The 24,397-nt window shown below is 42.3% G+C and overlaps 1 long non-coding RNA gene across 1 annotated transcript in view; it reads right to left on the bottom strand.

The window, feature by feature from the left end:
- LOC133645307 (uncharacterized) overlaps positions 1 to 24,169 on the bottom strand; it is a 26,814-nt gene extending 2,645 nt beyond the window's left edge. Inside the window, exons 1-2 of the long non-coding RNA XR_009824971.1 lie at positions 24,115 to 24,169; positions 3,519 to 3,686 (exon numbers count right to left, since the gene is read on the bottom strand). This is a non-coding gene — a long non-coding RNA (uncharacterized LOC133645307). The remainder of the gene's footprint in view (positions 1 to 3,518; positions 3,687 to 24,114) is intronic.
- Between the last annotated feature and the right edge of the window lie 228 nt (positions 24,170 to 24,397).

Genomic DNA, 24,397 nt, shown 5'->3' with positions numbered 1-24,397 from the left:
CGAGATACATGTCTAAAAAAAAAAAATTCCCATGTCCCTTTAGGGCAGGGGTCTCAAACTCAATTTACCTGGGGGCCACTGGATGCAGAAACTGGGTGAGGCTGGGCCGCAAGAAAAGATTTCTTAAAAAAAATCTAACATGCACTTTTTAATGAATTCACCTTCTTTGAATGGCTTTCCCGCCCTAGCAACCATCTCACTCACCATGTAGCTAGCTTTGACTGCTGCATCGCTCTTTTCGCTTGCTTTCTTGACGAAATCTTGTTGCCTCAGTAGACTGGTTTTAAAATGTGCAACCCGGTTCACTCCCCTAGTATTTTGCATACTCCTCAGCATGTCTAGTTGTATAATGACGTTTCAAATTGTATTCCTTGTGCAACGCAACTTTCTCTGTATCAACTACAGAAAAGAGCTATAAGGATTATTCATAAAGTAGATTACTTAAAACACACTAACATATTATTTATTAATTCTGGTTTATTGAAACTACAGGAGCTAGTAAAGTTACAGACATTATGTGTCATGTTTAAGGCTAAAAGTAAAACATTACCAGCAAATTTACAAAAAATGTTTGTCATCACTTCTGAGAATGAAGAGCATAGAAGAAAAGGTCATTTCAATTCTTGACGAAATCTTGTTGCCTCAGTAGACTGGTTTTAAAATTTGCAACCCGGTTCACTCCCCTAGTATTTTGCATACTCCTCAGCATGTCTAGTTGTATAATGACGTTTCAAATTGTATTCACCGCAACTTTCTCTGTATCAACTACAGAAAAGAGCTATAAGGATTATTCATAAAGTAGATTACTTAAAACACACTAACATATTATTTATTAATTCGGGTTTATTGAAACTACAGGAGCTAGTAAAGTTACAGACATTATGTGTCATGTTTAAGGCTAAAAGTAAAACATTACCAGCAAATTTACAAAAAATGTTTGTCATCACTTCTGAGAATGAAGAGCATAGAAGAAAAGGTCATTTCAAACATCAGTATTCAAGGACAACTTTAAAACAAATGTGTATATCAGTGGTGGGGGTTAAACTATGGAATTCTCTTTACAAGAGATAAAAGATTGTAAAAATATATTCCAATTGAAAAAATATATAAGGACAGAACAATGAGATCATATGGACAGCCATAACTGTTTACATTTTGCTTTATATTTATTATTTTACTTATTTTTTGCCTAGTTTTGTATTTGTTTTGTATCATCCTGTGAGGTGTATACTACTTATTTTGTTTTTTTTGTTCTTTTTGTACATCATGAAGTTTTGCACTTCTTGTGTTTTTTTGTTTGTTTTCGTTATATTTGGATGTAATTGTTTGTTTATATGATATCATTAAGTAAGACTACATATTATGTTGAAGGAGGCAGAAAAATATAAGATTTTTCTTCATCCTGCTCCTTCTCAGGCATTGGTGTGTAAATGTATAATTTAAAAATTGAGGTATAATTGTCTATCGATCAAAGATGCACATCAATGAAGGAGATAAATAAAAATGAAATGAAATGAAATAAGACACGTCGGGGTGCCCCTGTGAAAGAAATATTGCATCAAAAATCGTCTCTGTCTGGAGCCAACGGGAGGAGGGTGGGGGGTGGAGTTTACAGTTACGGTAGCACAATTAGCCCCGAACGGGTTAACATCACCACGTCTGTATCAGCGCTGGGGTCCAGTGCACCACACTTTTGTATTGTCGCTCGCTCCTTCGGCGGAGTGCTCGTCTTCCCCGCCCGGACTGTTTACAACGGGGGCGGGAGCGAGCAGGCGGGCGAGGGAGGGAGGCAGGGAGGGAGGAAGGAAGAGCGTGTGTCATAGAAAAGCGGCAAAATGTTTCTCTGCTTGCATTACGCAAGTGACATCAATGCATACTTGCCAACCTTGAGACCTCCGAATTCGGGAGATGGGGGGGGTTGAGTTGGGCGGGGTTAGGGGTAGCGGGGGTGTTTTTGTAGCCCGGAAGAGTTAGGGCTGCAAAGGATTCTGGGTATTTGTTCTGTTGTGTTTATGTTGTGTTTAGGTGCGGATGTTCTCCCGAAATGTGTTTGTCATTCTTGTTTGGTGTGGGTTCACAGTGTGGCGCATATTTGTAACATTGTTAAAATATAAATAAAATAAAATATGACCACCCTCAGTGTGAAATGTATGGCTGTTCCTCAAGTATGTCTTGCAATAACCTGCGTGTGTCTCTAGAAGCCTCATACAACATGTGTCTGGGCTGGCACGCTGTTAGTATGGAGAAAAAGATGATGCGCTGACAGATTCTAGAGGACACTGATGACAGTGCCATCACGGCACGCCCTCGATATTGTCGAGAGCCTCATACCACAACGTGATTGGTAGATTTCTTCAGCTCCGCACACAACGCTGTCAAGCGCCATTCATTTAAAACTCGCGGGCCGCACTAACATTAAACTTTCATATTAAGGTGGGGGCCGCAAAATAACGTCTCCCGGGCCACAATTGGCCCGCGGGCCGCGTGTTTGAGACCCCTAAAGTTTAGGGGCTCCGTACGTTCACACTCATTTGCACAAAAGGGTTGTTTCTTTCTGTTATTAATATTTCTGGTTCCTACATTATATATCAATGTAGATCAATACAGTCTGCAGGGATACAGCCCCCCCCCCCCCCCCCCCCAGGCAAATTAAATCTACACAGTCCAAAAGCCCAAGTCACTGGATGACAGTGAGTGTCTCTCTGCGCTCAGGTCATTTGCCCACACTGGCATTTGCACCAAGGCAATTTTTTTTTACAATTTGTAGCAAAGGGGATATTGAAAGCCTATCACATGGTTTTCATCCCTTTTCACTAAAAATCATTATATTAGCAATACGCTACTCTGTTTCACTTAAAAATGTAATAAGTATTTGTGTTAATTTATCAGTGTAGTCAAATGATTATTATCTGCTTTAAGTTGGACAGAATTTGAAAGTTGAGATGCAATATCAATAAAAAAAAAAGCAAATGCTAAGAAACCTACAAATATTTGGATAACCCCAATCTTAAATCCACTCCTAGATCATGGCATCTAGTCGATACCAAAATGTGTCGTATTGCAATGTCACGACCACCAGACACACAGCAGCAGTGTGGGGGTGTTTCAAACATCACCATGCAAAAAATCTCACATCCTGAAATTACTTTGGAACGATGTGTGAGAATGGCCACTGTGAAGGAAACCCTGCCTTTCTAACAGATACATTATTTTACACAATAAATACTTATTCCAGGATCAGCAGCTACAGCATACAATGACGACAAAAAGCTTCTCTTAAGTCTTAATTTTGTTTTAATAGGATTGTGCTGACATCCATCCATCTATCCATTATCTACCGTGTGTCCCTCTCTGACATACAGGCTTTAATTCCAGGAAAACCTTTGATCAATTTCTAGTATAAGTCACATTTCCACCGAAAGCACATTTGACCCTAATAGTATTGAGTATGTGGTATTTTATATTCGTCAACATACATTTTGGTTTCAGTAGGTAAAAACGATGATAAAATACTGTACCTTGTATCCGCTGCCAGAGACAGTCAATTTATGTTGAAGAGTCCAGGAAATAGTACTGCTACTGGTACAGGTTCTGCATGAAACATTCTCTCTCACTTGAGAACACGGAGAGTGTAGCAGGAAGTCTTTCTGCTGTCTGCAGGTGAGTCTTTAGCTCCGCCTACACACCTACAAGCACGTGGCGGGGCAGGAGGGGGGAGCAACAAAGCAGAGAGAATTTGTTAAAGAATAAAAGTACAATCAAGGTACAACTGCAGATGAAATAAATCAATACGATTGGTAGGCCATAAAAATGTGTTCCTGTGTACAACAACGTGATATACACATCCAGGAAAGTCTGTCCTCAGGTGGAATTAACATTCCTGAAAAGTCGTGTTTGAACTTGTTTGCTTCTTACAGATTCTCCCCATGTAAAACGAGCTCGTCATTTGTTTTCTTTTTTACTATATACACAGATAAATATGTGCAGTTTAATGTAACATTTACTTGACCAACAACTTCTTTATACACGCTAAGTGCATATCTACTACTAGTAGTAGTACTTCAAGAGGTGTGGTGGTCAGTTTACTAAACATTGACAATAACCTGTTTGGTGAATCCCGAGAAAGTAAACCAACCTGATTCACACATCACAGCGACCTTCATGAATCCCAGGGCCATGTTTGCTCTTGAGCAAGCATAGTTTACTACTTTTAGGTTTTGCACTGCGGGTGTCACTGAGATCATATGCTTTACACTGTAAGTGAGGTCAAGTTAAGTTAGGTAAGGTAAGGTAAGAGACGGTAAAAATAACACAAGGCAAAGTAGATAGGGTAGGAAGGAATTGAGACGTGCATTTGCCTGAGCTGGGTGTTGCATTACAAAAGACAAACCCTTCATGCAATTTTACTCACCACACCCAAAGTCCATCCAAGTGAAAGGTTGACGAGATAGAAAGAAAATACGTGGATATGTTTTTTGGTACATTTGAAGGCACAAATCCCTCAAATCATGAAAACACCATTAAAATAATTTACAACCAATGAACGCAATGCAATATATATATATATAAATGATAAATACTTGTATAGCGCTTTTCTACCTTCAAGGTACTCAAAGCGCTTTGACAGTATTTCCACATTCACACACTGATGGCGGGACCTGCCATGCAAGGCGCTAACCAGCAGCCATCAGAGGCAAAGGGTGAAGTGTCTTGCCCAAGGACACAACGGACGTGACTCGGAAGGTAGAAGGTGGGAATTGAACCCCAGTAACCAGCAACACTCCGATTGCTGGCACAGCCACTCTACCAACTTCGCCACGCTGTCCCTAATATAAATATATATATATATATATATATATATATATATATATATATATATATATATATATATATATATATATATATATATATATATATATATATATATATATATATATATATATATATATATATATGTATATATATATATATATATATATATATATATATGTATACATACATACATACATACATATATATATATATATATATATATATATATATATATATATATATATATATATATATATATATATATATATATATATATATATATATATATATATATATATATATATATATATATATACACAGTGTTGGGTGAGTTACTAAAACCAGTCACTAGTTACAGTTACTAGTTACTTTATTTCAAAAGTAACTCAGTTACTAACTCAGTTACTTACACCAAAAAGTAATGCGTTACTGTGAAAAGTAACTATTTAGTTACTACTTTTCTTTCTTTCTTTTTTTAAAGCTCCCATTAATGCCCTTTTAGCCTTCATTTCAGTACTGTTATTGCACTGGAGAATAATACAATCTGTTGATCAACTTGACATGCATTTGCATCACTGAACTCTGCTAAGCAATGTGGTCTACATACAACACACAAAGACAAAGATATGTTTCAAAGGGCCAACTTATTTCAGGCCAGAACAAATTGACAAAACTATTTTAAATAGCTGCAACATAACATACATAAGTAACAAACAGCATAATAACAACATAGCTGTAAACCAAATAAGTACTTTAACTTTATTTTTACATACCAAAGCCTAACCAGGTGTTTTTTCTCTCAAGGAATTCTGAAATTAAATCATGTCTGAAGCCCAGAACACTCTACACATTTCCCCAGTTTTAGTTTAGAGATAAGGAAAGATTGGCCTGGCCCACTAGGATCCCTCTTTATGTTTGTGAACTTTATATTCTATACATTTAGAGTGATGTGATAATCAAACACTCTAGAAGTCTAGAATGAAAGAGTATATAAGAGAATTGACAGAGTGTGTGTACTATAATTCATAATAACATTGATTTTGATTCAATATTATGTTTTGAGCAATGACAGTTTGAAAGAAAAAAAACAGCTTTGTTTTATTAGTCAACATTGCAACGTTTTCTAAATTACATTTCACCTTTAAGCTTTTTTATTTCACTTTTGTTATGTTTTTGTTTATTTTAATATTATTTTTAGAATGTGCCGTGGGCCTTTAAAACATTAGCTGTGGGCCGCAAATGGCCTCCAGGGCACACTTTTGACACCCCTGCTATAGATAATAACAAATAAAATCTGATAAATCTATCGATAAAAAGCTGAGCCTGGCGACGCATGCGTGTTAACAACTCTCTCGCTCTCTCTGTTTCCGCCCCTCCCTCACGAATGCTGCTGCGCTCACCCCTCCCCTCCCTCCCCTCTCCACACTCAGACACACACACAGCTCGCCTCCTCCGTGTGACATAAGAGATTCAGAAGAACGACACTGCAGCGCTGCCACAAAACACACTCAGATCTTCTGTTTCTAGCCGATACTACATAAAAAGTAACGTAAAATAACGCAATAACGCATCATGTAGTAACGGTAACTGAGTTACTGAATATAAAAAATAACGCGTTAGATTACTAGTTACCGCCGAAACTAACGGCGTTACAAAGTAACGCGTTAGTCCCAACACTGTATATATATATATATATATATATATATATATATATATATATATATATATATATATATATATATATATATATATATATATATATATATACATGTATATATATATATATATATATATATATATATATATATATATATATATATATATATATATATATATATATATATATATATATATATATATATATATATATATATATATATATATATATATATATATATATATATATATATATATATATATATATATCCATCCATCCATCCATCTTCTTCCGCTTATCCGAGGTCGGGTCGCGGGGGAAGCAGCCTAAGCAGGGAAGCCCAGACTTCCCTCTCCCCAGCCACTTCGTCTAGCTCTTCCCGGGGGATCCCGAGGTGTTCCCAGGCCAGCCGGGAGACATAGTCTTCCCAACGTGTCCTGGGTCTTCCCCGTGGCCTCCTACCGGTCGGACGTGCCCTAAACACCTCCCTAGGGAGGCGTTCGGGTGGCATCCTGACCAGATGCCCGAACCACCTCATCTGGCTCCTCTCGATGTGGAGGAGCAGTGGCTTTACTTTGAGCTCCTCCCGGATGACAGAGCTTCTCACCCTATCTCTAAGGGAGAGACCCGCCACCCGGCGGAGGAAACTAATTTCGGCCGCTTGTACCCGTGATCTTGTCCTTTCGGTCAAAACCCAAAGCTCATGACCATAGGTGAGGATGGGAACGTAGATCGACCGGTAAATTGAGAGCTTTGCCTTGCGGCTCAGCTCCTTCTTCACCACAATGGACCGATACAGCGTCCGCATTACTGAAGACGCCGCACCGTACGCCTGTCGATCTCACGATCCACTCTTCCCTCACTCGTGAACAAGACTCCGAGGTACTTGAACTCTTCCACTTGGGGCAAGATCTCCTCCCCAACCCGGAGATGGCACTCCACCCTTTTCCGGGCGAGAACCATGGACTCGGACTTGGAGGTGCTGATTCTCATCCCAGTCGCTGCACACTCAGCTGCAAAGTGATCCAGTGAGAGCTGAAGATCCTGGCCAGATGAAGCCATCAGGACCACATAATCTGCAAAAAAGCAGAGACCTAATCCCGCAGCCACCAAACCAGATCCCCTCAACGCCTTGACTGCGCCTAGAAATTCTGTCCATAAAAGTTATGAACTGAATGAACAGAATCGGTGACAAATATATATATATATATATATATATATATATATATATATATATATATATATATATATATATATATATATATATATATATATATATATATATATATATATATATATATATATATATATATATATATATATATATATATATATATATAGACAGGACAGATTTTAAATAATTAAATAAGAGGGAAACCAAAAAAAAGTATTTAAGAAAAATCTTACGTTTGTAAATAGATTTTTGAGTTTTTGGAATCAAGTAAGAATCGTTACAAATAAGATTTGTGTTTCATTAAAAAACGATTTTTTGACACTCTTATTATATATAAATTCTGTATATACATATAAACCCTACATATTTTTTTACATTCATTATCATGTTCAATAAAGCGATTCTTAATCACCTCCTTGTCGTTGTATTGTGTCTGATGGAAGCTACAGTATACAGTAGACTATATGTATTTTCTATTGAATAAATACACTGTATGCAGTTGCGCTGTTGCCTTAATTGTCACGCCCTCCTTCTCTTCAAGTCAGACAGAAAAACAGCCAGATAAAGGACGGACATTCTTTTTCTGGTTGTTGATTCAGCGTGGCATTGTGGTCCTTTTATCCTAATTTCAATGCATGTTTCCATGTCTCTCCAATTTTAGATTTAGTTTTCTGGAAGTCATCTTTTACCATTTTATTACATGTGGCGTACACTGCATCCAAGTGCAATATACTATTCAGGTTAGCTAAAGATGAGTTTTTTAAAGTGTTGTAGCTTTAGAATAGAATAGAATAGAAAGTACTTTAATTTCCCCCAGGGATCAATAAAGTACTTTCTTTTCTATTCTGTTCTATTCTAAAGCTACAACACTTTAAAACTCATCTTAAATAGTACAAAATGTTTAAAACGTCTTTGGAATCTTTAAAAAAAATCTCAAGGCGTCAATAGCATCCAATCTTGGGTCTGCCATCTGACACACTTGACGACTCCAAAGTGCATTGCATCGCCTACACATTTAAAGCCTTATGACTTTCCCTTTTACAGGGAAGAGTCCTCCCAGATTCTTTGATCAAAAAGCTGTCTGAATAAAGAAAGGGGATGAGAATTGAAGATTAAAAATGTATTCTACAAAAAGGAGTAAGTAGAAGCTAGCAATAGCAGTGTTGGAGAGAAGACCGAGCTGTCTAAAGTCCAGCACATTTTCTGAAAATGGTTGCTCTTCACACATGTTTTTTTCCATCTTGCTGCCCCACCTTGGCTGAGACGTCAAACCGAAATTTAAATTCCACCAACCACTTCCCACACACACATGCACGTCGTCCACAAAGCCTGGTGTATACTCTCGCGTCATGTCGTTGTGGGGCGTGGCGCCAGACTTGTAATTATCTTCAAAACAAGAAGAGGCAGTTTCTCCAGAAGGAGCAACTGCTGCGGTCGTTGACTAGAAACTGTATTTCCCTCTTGTGAAGAGTGATGATATACGACAACCATAACATTGACATCTTTGTCTACAGTGGAACTCATCATTCAGAATCATCAGTTTAATTTTAATGGATGTTTTACCTATAAACCAGAGGAAAATACCTTCATGAAGATGGATTCTGCAACTTCTGATTTGCGGCAGAGGACGCTATTATTTTCATAATGATTGTGAACGATAGTAAAAAGTCCCAAAAAAGTGCAGTTCCCCGTCATTTAAAGGTGTCTGCTGACTCGAGGCTGCTAAAGCAAAATCATGCTCCAGATAATCAACACTCCCGGCTGGTTCCCCATTATTCTGAGGATTTTGTCATGTCCTCACCGATTGTTAGCTCAATTTGAGGATAGTAACTTTTTCTATCACAACATGACACTGAATCAGTCAGCTCAACCACACATCACAGTGGACGGCTCTGATCCAACAGTCGGCCAACCTTGTGGTGTTCTCCTTGGGGCAGGGGCAGGGTGCACACAGGGTTTACGGTTAACACCATAACCACATAACGCCACTCTCCATTGGTTAAACTGTGTTTATTCTGTCTGGCCAAAAACACCTTTGTCTGAAAATGTTCTGGGTGCGCTCAACTCCCCGATGTCCCATTTTATCAAGAACACTTTCTAGTACAACTTTCATTTAATCCCTGAGCTAACAAGAGGCGCTGACCTTCCCCCATATGTGGGTCATCAGCATGTGGGTACAATCCAAATATCTGTCTATGAATGTTCTCATTTATCCAGGTCATTGTATTCTCAGGGCAATCAATCAATTGCAACTGTTTGGTTTGCCTTAGGAGACGTTTCGCCTCTCATCCAGAGTAGGCTTCATCTGTTCATTCTCTTAGACTGAGTTTGGCCATATCTAGTCTGGTAGCTGGTGACAAAATCCCAACTATTTATAGTTGTATAGCTTCTTCTTCTCATTTATCTCATCAAAGTGATCAGATTGCACACTCTGGTGGCAAACACATTAGCTAGCAACTAATCATCACATCTCCCTTTCTTTGAGAATGAAGCCTGTACATGTATGGAATAAACAAGTATCATTTCATCTTAATACCACAAGTTTACATCAAACTCCTACAAACAAGGTTACATCACACTTAATGTATCAAACATTGCTCAATGAAAAATTGTAAATAGCTTATCAATTTTTTGCTGTCAGGTTGTTTTTTTCTCTAAAAGACCTTCACAGTTCAAGTGGATTATCTGTTACCGTCTATAGGAGGTGTAGTCACGGATGATTCTTCCTAAACTCCAGTGGCACATCCGTTGTTGGTATCTTTAAGAGGCTGTGTCGATTAAGCCTGAGAATCTGACCATTACGGGGTTACTGCTTGCCTGTGGAGGGAGTATTTAGCTGAAGTGTCATAGAAGGTTGTTTGTTGCATTTTTTGCTGTTGTAGTCTATTTTGAAGTTTACCATGTTTCTTCTATTTTACTTTGATGTTGATGTAGCTTGGCAGTGTAGTACAGAGCTTCCATCAGTAGTTCTGCAGGTGATTGTCCGCATTGAAGACGAGATGCACGATAGCGTAGAATAGCTAGCAATGGATCTAGTTCTGATCCATTGTCTGATGCTTCCCTGAGAAATTACTTCAAAATCTCAACTCCTTTTGCCACTTGTCCATTTGATGGCGCATAATGTGGACTTAATGTGACATGATGAAAGTCGTAATATTCTGTAAATCTTTGCCAATCCTTGCTACTAAAACATGGCCCGTTGTCTGTGACTACAGTGAAAGGAATGCCCTACCTTGAAATATTTATTTGGTATACATTGAGATTAATATAATTTAATAATGATTATAATTTATTAATTCCTGCCATTCATGAATCTAACTATTATACCAAGGATCAGTTCAATGCTAGAATAGGTCTAGTGATGGACAGAGACCTGCCTATCATTCATTTCAACAGTTGCAATCTAAACTCCAATTTTGTAAAAAAAAATAACTGAATACTGAAGTCATCTAAGTAGAAGCTTCAAAGTAATTCCTGTAACAAAAATTTGGTTAAAGGAAACAAATATAAATGAAGTTCAAATTGATGGTGATGAAATGCATTATGCAAATAGAACTGGCAAAAAGGGAGGCGGGGTAGCCCTGTATGTAAATGAAAATCTAAAATGTAAACTATTTGTTAATAGGACACCTGCTGTTGAGAATAGTATGGAAATGAACACAGTCAAAATTATAATGACACAAATAAAAAAATAAATGTCACTTGTGTGTGTATAGAAAACTGGGGTCCTGCGTTAAATAGTTTATGGACATATTAACAAAGTTGTTGACAGAATTCCAAACAAATCAGTGTTTCTATTTGGTGATTTTAAGAAAACTGAGAACATCAGATGACTTTATGAGCACTATGCATGGTACAGGGTTGTTTCATATTGTAGATCATTTGGTAAAATGACTGTTTTGTTGTTGTAACTTTCGAACACACCACCAGGGTGTGCACATCAGGGAATCAGTTATTACCACTCTCTCATGCAGTGCGTATGTAAAATTGCTGTTCTCCTGAAGTCTTTATTAAAGCCAAGTTATTCCTGCAACTCGGCATGGTTCTTCCTACTGGTAACCACAAACAACAACATGGTGTCAGAGTAGTGGACAAACTTCTCGCCTGTGAGTACTTTTTGTACTAAAATTTGCCGCCGGAGATTTTTTTTCCTGCCGTGCGGTGGACACGCCGATCCCTAATGGCGGACGGGTTTCGTCGTCCAGACCCAGTCGTCTTCAACGACAATGTCGCAGAGAACTGGTGCATTTTTGAGCAGGAATATGACATTTTCATTGCTGCTGCTCACTCGGACAAGCCCGCAAAGACCCGTGCATACATCCTATTAAACCTCGCTGGTCCAGAAGCGATCGAGAGGGAGCCCTCGTTTGCGTACGCGCCAGAGGTGCGTGCCGCCAGCGAGGGCGGTGCTATTCTCGTTCCTGCGGAGTCGCGGGAAGATCCCGAGTGCCTGAAGAGGAAGTTCAGAGAAATGTGCAATCCGCGAACGAACAAAACATTGGAAAGGCACAAGTTCCATTCGAGAATTCAAAAGCATGGGGAGAGCATGGAATCATTCATCAGTGATTTGAAGATTAAAGCTAAAACATGTCAATTTGGAGATCTAACTGACAAACTCATATGTGACAAAATTGTGTGTGGCATAACAAACGACTCTCTGAGAAAGACATTATTGAGGGACAGTGAATTGACTCTTGCCAAGGCAATCTCAATCTGCCGCATTCACGAAATGACAGATGAAAATATCAAAACATTGGCTACACAAGCTACCAATGTTGATGAGATTAAACCCACACAATACAAGCAATTTAAAGGCACATTCCAGAAAATTGCCCAGACTATCACAAAGTGTAACAATTGTGGAGGGAGTCACACAGCAAAAAGGGAAATGTTTCCAGCGTTTGGACAACAATGTCACAACTGCATGAAACAAAATCACTACAAAAAATGCTGCAAGTCAAAGCCACAGAGCCAGTCCAAGTTTACCACAAACAAGCGCTATGGACAGTCTGTGCATTCTATGTGGATGGCTTGGAAATTGAAAATTGTGTTGACACTGTAAATCCACAACAAAGAGACCAAGATGAAGGATTTGTCACAGTGTGCATAAATGACGTGCCAACCGAAATGAAAGTGGATACAGGTGCTAAATGCAATGTAATGTCACTGAAGACTTTCAATAGAGTAAACAGCGGCGTGAAACTCGCCAAACAACACAAAAGCACAAATTTGGTTGCTCACGGAGGAGCCAAAATCGAGACACAAGGTGAAGCTACACTGACATGCTTTTTAAAAGGACAGCGCCACTTACTGACATTTTTCATAGTGGATAAAAATGTGACATCGCTGTTGGGCTTCCGTGCATGCCTGCGTATGGGGCTAGTCGAGTTGAGTCCCGATGTGCACCATGTCACCACAGAGAACACTGGAGAGTTCAGCGCACGGATCCTCACACAATACCAAGATATTTTCATTGAAGAGCTCGGAGAACTACCAGTTGTTTACACAATGACAGTGGACCCCAATGTGCCGCCTGTTGTTAGGCCGGCCCACCGCATCCCCGTAGCGATGCAAGATTGTGTGAAAGCTGAACTTGAACGCATGGAACGCATAGGCGTTATTACTTCAGTCACCGAACCAACAGATTGGGTGTCATCCATGGTCGCTGCGCACAAGAAAGGAAAATCGGAAATCAGATTATGCATCAACCCCAAAGATTTAAATGAAGCACTAAAACGGCCCCACCACCCCATGAGAAGTGTGGAGGAGGTAGCAGCACAAATATCAGGTGCGACAGTGTTTTCGGTGCTAGACGCAAAAAAATCATTCTGGCAGATCCACCTGGACAAGAAGTCCTCAATGAAGACAACATTCAGTACTCCTTTTGGACGTTACAGATTCCTTCGCATGCCTTTCGGTATTAACTCTGCAAGCGAGGTATTCCAGCGCACAATGGATCAGCTCTTTGCTGGATATCCATGCTCAGTCATTGTCGATGACATCATCATCGGAGGCCGTGATGTGGCGGAGCACGACGCCAACCTAAAAAAAGTGCTTGAACGTGTGAAGGAAATAAACCTCAAACTCAACCCGCAGAAATGCAAGTTTAGACTTGACCAAGTATGCTACGTTGGTCATATCTTCACAAGTAAAGGATTGAAAGCTGACCCCTCCAAAACTGCTGCTATCACAGAGATGCCAGTCCCCACAGATGTCACTTCACTTCAACGTTTCCTGGGAATGGTCAACTATCTTGGCAAGTACATTCCAAACCTCAGTGACATCGCAACGCCACTGGGGAAACTGACTCACAAAGAGACCGCATGGTGCTGGTTCCAGCAACACCAAGATGCTTTCGACCGCCTGAAAGCATGTCTCTCCTTTCCACCAGTATTGGCCTACTACAATGTCAAAGAGCCAGTCACGCTGACCTGTGACGCGTCATGTTTTGGACTAGGAGCTGCTTGCATGCAAAATGGAAGGCCAGTAGCCTTTGCATCCCGCACCCTTACAGAAACAGAAACTCGATACGCTCAAATTGAGAAGGAGCTTCTAGCTGTTGTGTTTGCGTGCACCAAGTTCAGAGACTATGTGTATGGCAAGCCCACCATAGTAGAAACTGACCACCAACCGTTGATGACTATCTTGAAGAAACCAATTCACAGTGCCCCTGCCCGTCTTCAGCGGATGCTGCTACGCCTGCAAAGCTATGACATAAGCTTAGTCTACAAAAAAGGAAAGCACACATACTTAGCTGACACTCTTTCAAGAGCTCCTAATGCAACAGACAGTGAGAGCCCATCTGATAGTGGTTCTTTCGACGTCATGTTGGTGAGCTACATTTCTACAGCCCGCCTGGAAGAGCTCAAGAAACACACGGAGGAGGATGAAGTATTGCAGACTCTCAATGCAGTTATCCAGCGTGGATGGCCTGCCAGATAGACTCAGCTGCAGCCTGCCATTGAAGTTTTCTTCCCCTACAGAGACGAACTCACTGTGGAAGATGGAATCGTCATGAAAGGGCAGAAAGCAGTTATTCCCCGGTCACTACAAAAAGAGTACATTAAGATTGTACATAAAGGTCACCCAGGCATTAAAGCGACCAAACGCAGAGCAAGAGGTATCATCTTTTGGCCATCAATCTCACGAGACATCACTGAAGAACTACTTTCTTGCACAGTGTGCAACAGCACAAAACCACATCAGCAGAAAGAACCGCTCCATCTCCATCCAGTTCCAGACCTTCCGTGGTCCACAGTTGCTACAGACATTTTTGAATGGCGTGGACAACACTACCAGGTGCTAGTGGATTCCTATTCTGGATGGTTCGAAATTGACCTTCTACAAAACATCACAGCAACAGCTGTAATTTCCAAATTGAAAATACATTTTTCAGTGCATGGTACACCACATACACTGCTATCTGACAATGCAAGACAGTATAAGTGTGAGCAATTCAGGAAGTTTGCTGAGGAGTGGGACTTCATCCACACCACCAGCAGCCCAGAGTTTCCCCAGTCGAATGGACTCGCGGAAAGAGCTGTCAGGAGTGCCAAGCAACTGATGGAGAAATCCCACCGGGACAAAACTGATGTCTTCCTAAACCTCCTTAACCTCAGAAACATTCCCCGAGATGCAGACCTTGGTTCCCCTGCCGAACGGTTAATGTCAAGACAAACGCGTGCAGCTATCCCAGTGTGTACCAGACTACTACAACCAACAGCAAAAGACTCAAGACAAGTACACGCTCGACTAGTCGACAAGAGAACTATGGTGAAACGTCACTACGACAAGTCAAGTCGCCCACTGAGTCCCTTGACAGAAGGGCAAGTGATCCGTATGCAGACTCCTGCTGGACATGACCAACTTGGAATAGTGGAAAAGTCGTGCGAAGAGCCACGTTCCTACATCATCCAATCCGATGGGAGAAGATACAGGAGGAATCGTCGCCACATCCTCCCGGTTCAAGAACGACCACCAACACCGCTCCAGAACGACGAAGCAGACTCTCAGGATGGTAGACATATCATGGTGGACTTAGTCCCTCCCACACCACTGAGAGAAGAGACAGTGATTAGGCAAACGGAAAGTGCATCACCAATTCGACCCAGATTCACGACGCAGACTGACACAGTTTACACAACACGTGCAGGTCGAGTGTGTAGACCCAATCCAAAGTATGTGCAGTAAGAAAAGAAAAACGTGCGTGTGTTTATTTTGAGAGATAGTATTTTTCTACCTGTTCTGTGATGTGTTTAGATATTTCATACAGATAGTGAATTGTTTGTACTCACCCTACACAGTTAAGAGATTTAATCTCAGTTACATATAGAAATTCATTTCACTTATCTGCTTTTGTTTTTTATGAAGGACTCTTAACTAAAAGGGAAGGATGTAGATCATTTGGTAAAATGACTGTTTTGTTGTTGTAACTTTCGAACACACCACCAGGGTGTGCACATCAGGGAATCAGTTATTACCACTCTCTCATGCAGTGCGTATGTAAAATTGCTGTCCTCCTGAAGTCTTTATTAAAGCCAAGTTATTCCTGCAACTCGGCATGGTTCTTCCTACTGGTAACCACAAACAACAACACATATGAACACTAAAAGCAGACTTACTAAACATAGAGCAACCGTTATTGATGTGATTAACCAAAACCAGCAATGATTAAAATGTTATTAGGTGGAATTTTGATGACTGATATGAGTCATCATTTCCCTATATGTTCTGTTTATGAGAACCAATGCAGTAATGTAGTACAAGATTTAACTGAGATAGTTATACAAAATGAATCAATAGAAGCCCTGAATGCTATGAGTGAAGACCTAAAGAAACAGAAATGGGATGAATTGTACAAAGATGATGTGAAAAATTCCTATGACTTATTTACAAATAAAGTGTTTAGTCTGTATGATAAAAACTGGAGACAATGGCAAGAAAAAGACTAAAAACAAACCTTGGATGACAAATATGATTAAAAACGCTTATAAAAAATACAAAAAATAAGTTATTTTTATAAAATCTCAGGGCATGCAATCGATCGCAACGGGACTGTTTGGTTTATCTTAAAAGACGTTACACCTTTCATCCAAGTAGGCTTCATCAGTTCGTGCTCATAGATTTAGATTGATCAGATCGAGTCCAGTGGCGGTGCCAAAACCCCAAATATTTATACTCCAACACCAGGAGGGTGTGCCTGGGTGCCAGGGTGTGCCCTGAGAAAACAATGATCTGGATGAATGAGAACATCCATAGACGTTGTTTGTATAGAATGTTTTTAAAATTAAGGACACAAGATTCAGAAGAGAAATATAAAAACAAATTGATGTGGATTATAAGAAGACATATTATTATACTTTTTGTCACATTCTGTCACATCCATGAGGAATGTGACAGAAGAGGAAATAATCAACATTGTGAATACTTATTATATTTTTATTTTTATTTATTTATTTTTTTAAATTATTATAATTATGTTACAATCAGTTGAGGTCTTGGTTTTACACTTAAAACCAAGACCTCAACTGATTGTAACATAATTATTATATGGAAAATATAAAAACAAAATTATTATAGAGATTTCAGAACCTTAAACAGAGATCAGCAACTAATCATTTTAAACATAAACATTACCAAACAAAATGAAAATAGCAAAAGTTGTACCAATTTATAAGATTGGAGACCAACACCCGTTTACAAACTCTAGACTTGGTTCCTTAGTTCCACTATTTATTTTAATTATTGAAACAATGTTTAACAACAGATTGGACAAATTCATAGATACAAGTGGACGCCAATACGGATACAAACATAACATCTCAACATCAATGGCATTAATTGAAATAACAAAATAGATTACCAATGCAATAGGTTGTAAACAGTCTGCGGCTGCAGTGTTTACGGATCTAACGAAAGCATTTGACACAATTAGTCATAATATATTATTTAACAAGATAACAATATAAGAAGCTACCAACTCACAGGACGCAATACATGAAGCTAGGTGAACACACGTCTACAGCGGTACCTAAATCAAGAAGCATATCCAATACTGGGATCCAAAATGGCTAACGCTCTATATGAATGACATTTATAAAGTTACAAAGGACTTAAAGTTAGTATTATTTGCATACGACACAACAGTGTTTTGGTCGAGAGAGAACACATAAATTAATACAAATAATCACAGAAGAAATGATCAAATGAAAGAGATGTATGGAAGCATTATTGTAGCAAAATTATTTGCAAACGTGTATCTCAATCTGTGCGCGTGTAATCCAATTCACGTGTGCGCGTACTAATTTATATCAATCCGTGTGCGTATTCAAATCCACGTACGTGTTTTAGATCCACGTACTGTCATGTCTGTGTTAATCATGTTTTTGTTTTGCTTGGTTTTTGGACTCTTTTTTTAGTTCCTGGTTTGAGCGCTTTTTGTTTATACCCTTTTGAGCCTTTTGAGTTTAAATATTAAACATGTCCTCACCTGCACGTCGTGTCCAGTCAAGTTGCTTTGCACCTCGGAAAAACAATCCACGCCAAGGACCAAGTCGTGACAGATGTCGCCAGCAATCTGTTTTTCCGCAAGCAACTTGGCGGATGGAGGAAGGAAGGTGGGAAGCGCTAGGTGCCATGGGGGACCGAGATTTGATGTGGGGGCCAAATGGCAAGCTAATTCCGATTAGCTCCATTTGGTCCAAGGATGGCGCTGCGTCACCGCAGTCCCGGAAGCGCCGCTCCAGACCAAGGACGTCAGGGAAGGTGAGCGGACAGAACGCGGCGCTCCTGCAAGCTCCTCCCCCTCCGGGCGGAAATGGGCCGCAGCCTGCCCGGCTTACCCAGGATGACATCACAGACCAGGATTTTTTTTACCTGAACTCTTTTTCTTTTGATCGCCCGCCCCCAGCAAAAGACTCTAAGTCCAAGATAGAGCACTATCAAAACATGTTTTTAGAAATAAGAGCATGTCAATCACAGTCACCCAGTTTTCATGCCCCGCCCCCCAGGAATCAAGTCACGCCCATGTCACAACAATTTTTTTTCTCACTCACAAAGTCCCAGGTAGAAAAAGAGAGACTTTTTGGACAGTTTGGAGGGGAGGATTCTGCCCCCCTCCCGACCTCCCTCCACCCACCCCAAAAGACGGTTCCAGACCGCGGGGAGCGTGTCTGGGATCCGCTCCTTGAGGGTGGGGCTAGGGCTGGGAATTGTTCAGGTGGGGTGGGTCAGCTTCGTCACGCCAAGCCACAGCCACCAGCACGGCCGCCACCACCAGTCTTTCGTCACGCCAAGCCACAGCCACCAGCACGGCCGCCACCACCAGTCTTTCGACCTGCCAAGCCACAGCCTCCAGCTAGGCCACCTCCACCTGCTCCACGCCCTGCTCCAAGGCTATCAACATGCCTAGCAGCTCCACCATGCCCAGCTCCATGCCAAGCGCCACCAGTCGCAGCTCCACGATGCCAAGTGCCGCCAGTCGCAGCTTCACGACGCCAAGTGCCGCCAGTCGCAGCTCCACGACGCCAAGTGCCGCCAGTCGCAGCTCCACGACGCCAAGTGCCGCCAGTCGCAGCTCCACGCCAAGACCCCTCAAGCCAAGACCAAGACCCCTCAAGCCAAGACCAAGACACCCCACGCCAAGACCAAGACCAAGTCCAAGACACACCATGCCAAGACCAAGTCCAAGACACACCATGCCAAGACCAAGTCCAAGACACACCATACCAAGTCCAAGACACACCATGCCAAGACCAAGTCCAAGACCAACCATGCCAAGACCAAGTCCCAGACCAACCATGCCAAGACCAAGTCCAAGACCAAGACCAACCATGCCAAGACCAAGACCAACCATGGCCACGACAAGCTTCGCCACGCCAAGACGCGCCACGCCAAGACGCGCCACGCCAAGCTTCGCCGCCTGACCCGCCACGCCAAGCTTCACCGCCTGACACGCCACGCCAAGCTTCGCTGCCTGCCACGATGACGACGCATCCACCTCCTAGTCAGCCACGGATGTGGCCATTCCATGTGCGTCCGCCACGCCAGGTTCGCCGACCTCCTCGTAGGCCACGAATGTGGCCATTCCCAGGTCGCCCACCTCGTCTGGTACAGCGGCGCTCTACGCATCGCCGCCACCTAACTCTGCCCCGGTGGATACGGGGACACGGGGTCTGGCTACCCACCGCCATGTCCCCCTTCCGCCCTCCCATGACTCTTGATCTTGTTTTTGTTGGTTGTTTTTGGACATCTGGGATCTGTCCGTAAGGGGGCTCTGTCATGTCTGTGTTAATTATGTTTTTGTTTTGCTTGGTTTTTGGACTCTTTTTTTAGTTCCTGGTTTGAGCGCTTTTTGTTTATACCCTTTTGAGCCTTTTGAGTTTAAATATTAAACATGTCCTCACCTGCACGTCATGTCCAGTCAAGTTACTTTGCACCTCGGAAAAACAATCCACGCCAAGGACCAAGTCGTGACACGTACGAGTGTTTTAGATCCACGTACGTGTGTTTTAGATCCACGTACTTGTGTTTTAAGTTGTCTGTGTGTCCCTAATCAGAAAGAAGCCCTCAATAGGCTGATTACTTACACGTGACTTTTGCGACACTTCTGCTGTCTAAGACTTGAGCGCGCGCAGTCAGATTCGTAAGCGTGTAATACAACCTGTGCGCGCGCATTCAGAATTGCATGTGTGTTATACAGTCTGCGCTTGCGTATCTATGATCTGTGAGAAGCAGGAACTCTTTTGCAACACTTCAGCTGTGTAAGAGTTGTGTGTCTGTACTGTAGTGGATGTCCCTTATGGGCATCCGTAGTTGTGTATGTATGTTTGGAGCATGCGCAGTTGACTCAGTAAAGTCTACACCACTGAAGTGGACAGCCGTGTGTGTGTGTGTGTGTGTCACTGATTTCTACATGGTGTCAGAAACGTCAAAACAACCGCGCCAAGTTATTAAATGTGTCAGAGAGGACACATAAAGACATATACCGACGGTGAAAGGTAGTGGTTTTTGTATTATTAGTACGAGTGAAGTTAGTTCCCAAGTTAGTTATCACAATGAGTGAAGGCAATGCACCGGCGCTTCCCTCCCATGGAGACAACTTTCAAGTTAGCCCGCCAGAAAAGTTCGACTGCGGAGACGGGAAGAAATGGCCGAGATGGAGCAAAAGTATTGAGAGGTATCGAGTGGCGTCAGGACTGGACAAGAAAGAGGATGCTTTCCAGGTCAACACGCTGATGTACTTCATGGAGAGGATGCAGAGGACGGGGCGGCATGGCGTAGTGGGTAGAGCGCCCGTGTAGGTAGAGCGCCCGTAGTGGGTAGAGCGCCCGTGTCAGAAACCTGAGAGCTGCAGGTTCGCTCCCCGCCTCTTACCATGCCGTTGTGTCCTTGGGCAGGACACTTCACCCTTGCCCCCGGTGCCGCTCACACCGGTGAATGATTGTTGAATGAATGATAGGTGGTGGTCGGAGGGGCCGTAGGCGCAAATTGGCAGCCACGCTTCCGTCAGTCTATCCCAGGGCAGCTGTGGCTACGAAAGTAGCTTACCACCACCAGGTGTGAATGAATGATGGGTTTTTAACATGTAAAGCGACTTTGGGTACTTAGAAAAGCGCTATATAAATCTCAGGTATTATTATTATTATTATTATTATTTTGGATGCTTCTCAATTGACATCGGATCAGAAACAGAACTATGCTGCGGTGATAAAACGTTTTGGTGATTATTTTGTTGGGAGTCACAATGGCATATTCGAGCGCGCGCAGTTTAATGTACGGAAACAGGAGCCTGGTGAGTCGGCAGATAGCTTTATAACAGCAATACATAAACTGGCTGAACACTGTAACTTTGGAGAGCTTCGGGAGGAGTTAATACGTGACCGCATAGTAGTAGGAATAAGGAATATCGCTCTGTCAGAAAATTTACAAATTGATGCTGATTTAACCTTACAAAAAGCCATAAGCCAGGTTAAACAGTCAGAGGCGGTTAAACAGCAACAGGCTGTGATGCGGGGTGAGTCTCCACAGGCAGAAGAGAAGAGAGAGGTTGATGCTATCTCACGTCCATTCAGAAGACAGGAAATGCAAACAGCACGGCCAGGTGAGATCGAGACAAACAGAGACTGTAAGTAGTTCAGAGAGATGTCAGAAATGTGGAAGGGGCCCCCATAACTGGAGGGAGTGCCCAGATAACAATGCGGAATGCAGGAAGTGCCGCAAACGAGGACATTTTGCCACTGTGTGTTGTTCCATGCAGCCTGTGCATGAAGTACAGGATGAACTGCAACAGGATACCCTCTTTATGGGAGAAGTAAGAGGGCAAAACTCAGGCTGGCACACAGACATTGGACTTACTGGAGAGGTGATCTCCTTCAAAATTAACACTGGTGCAGCGGTCACCGCGATCCCCACCAATCTGTATAGATACAGCAGAGATGACCCCTTGATGCAAACAACCAAGGGACTGTATGGCCCCAATAACACTGGACTACAAGTCGCTGGGCAGGTAACATGTCAGCTTAAGAGTAAAAATGGAACAGTCACCCAGCCGGTGTTCGTGGTGGACTCACTGGTCAGATCCCTACTGGGCCTGCCAGCCGTAGAGGCCCTGCGGCTGGTGGAGCGAGTAGATGAATTAGAGGATCCAGAAGAAACATTCAAAAACAGGTTTCCCACGGTGTTTGCTGGTCTGGGTAGGCTCGACGGGGACTACAGAATTCGATTGAAGGAGTATGCAAGGCCCTATGCACTCACTACACCACGCAGGGTGCCGATTCCTCTGACAGAGAAAGTAAAGGAGGAGTTAGAGAGGATGGAAAAGATGGAGGTAATTTTTGAGGGTGGAAAGGCCAACAGTGTGGTGTGCAGGCATGGTGCCCGTAGTTAAACCTAATGGGAAAATCAGAATCTGCATGGATCTGACCAGACTTAATGAGGCAGTATGTAGGGAGAGGCACATATTGCCATCAGAGCAAAGGTATTCACCAAGCTGGATGCCCGGTCTGGTTTTTGGCAGATTCCCTTGGCAGAAGAAAGCAGAGAACTTACATTTGTAACCCCATGTGGCCGCTTTTGTTTCAATGTCCTACCATTTGGAATCAGCTCAGGGCCAGAACACTTTCAACGCCGCATGTCGCAGCTCTTAGAAGGACTGACAGGGGTTGTTTGTCATGCTGACGACATATTGGTGTGTGGGGTGGACCAGGAACAGCAGGATGAGAGGCTGACAGCGGTGCTATCCAGACTTCAGGATACTGGACTCACCCTAAATGAAAAATGTGCATTCGCACAGCCAGAGTTAGTGTTTGTGGGACACAAAATCAGTGGCGAGGGCATAGCACCGGACTCTGAGAAAGTCAGAGCAATTACAGATATGCCTACTCCACAAAATGTAGCAACATACGAGGGTAAATTTTTGCCCTTTTTCACAGACACAACCAAACCATTAAGGGACTTGTTAGCAAAGGAGAGTGAGTGGGTATGGGGAGAAGTGCAACAGTCACTTGAAAAAGTGAAAAGGGAGCTGGCCTCAGACAAGGGTGCTGCCACAGTACGGCCAGGTGCCAAAACGAGAGTGTCCGCAGACGCTTCTTTTGGGCTCGGGGCGGTTCTCACTCAGATACAAGAGACCAAAGAGTGGCGACCAATAGCATACATATCACGCAGTCTCTCTGATGCTGAAGAGAGATATGCACAGGTAGAGGAGGAGGCGCTTGCAGTTACATGGGCATGCTAAAGGCTCAGCTCATACATAGTAGGCCTGCAGTTCACCCTAGAAACAGACCACAAGCCACACTAACTCTGTTAGGAACAAAGGCACTGGATGACTTACCCCCACAAATCCAGTGCTTTTGCCTCAGGCTCCTCAGGTACTCATATCAAATAGTACATGTCCCAGGGAAGGCATTGATAACGGCAGATGCGTTATCACGCGCACCCATCGTGCGTACACTCACAGAAGATGAAAGGGAGCTAGAAGGAGAGGTAAAGATGTTTGTGGAATCAGTGCAACAGTGCCTACCAGCATCTAAGACAAAACTACAACAGATTAGAGAGGCACAAGAGCAGGACTCCATATGCAGACAGCATAGAGCTATGCAAAAGGGGGTGGCCCAGACAGGAAGAGCTGCCAGAGCAGCTAAAGCCCTACTGGACGTACCAGGGCGAACTATACTGTGCAGGAGGACTTTTAATGAAAGGTGAGAGGATTGTGATTCCTGAGACTATGCAAGCAGAAATGCTGGCCCGTCTGCATGAAGGTCATATGGGTATATCTAAATGCAAAGCAAGAGCAGAGCAGTCAGTGTGGTGGGTGGGCATAACGAGTCAAATCACTAAAATGTTGGCACAGTGTGTGACATACATTAAGAGCCAATCACAGCATCCTGAGCCCAAGATCCCATCAGCACTACCCCAGCGCCCCTGGCAAAAGGTGGGGGTGGATATGTTTTACCTGAAAGGCAGCTCCTACCTGTTAATAGAGGTAAATATTGTTATTCATTATCTATATTGTGTTGCGTCCCAGCAGATCTTCCTCCATGGGAATTTAAGTTGCTGGTCACTCCCAAGTTCTTTTCATGACACATAAGCTGAGTAGAAGGACCACCAGAAACAGAATAGGTTTTTTTGTAATTTATTTCCAAAGCTTTGGAAATAGAATGAGACCAATCCAGTACAACGCACACAATAGCGCGGCTAAGCTGATCTGAAAAACATCACGGAGAACACACTCTTCTTCAATATCTTCCCCCGCC

Source organism: Entelurus aequoreus, unplaced genomic scaffold (assembly GCF_033978785.1).
Source record: "Entelurus aequoreus isolate RoL-2023_Sb unplaced genomic scaffold, RoL_Eaeq_v1.1 HiC_scaffold_36, whole genome shotgun sequence".
NCBI classification, from domain to species: Eukaryota; Metazoa; Chordata; class Actinopteri; order Syngnathiformes; family Syngnathidae; genus Entelurus; species Entelurus aequoreus.
The sequence above is the reverse complement of the archived record's forward strand: the minus strand, read 5'-3'. Positions and strand labels throughout refer to the sequence as shown.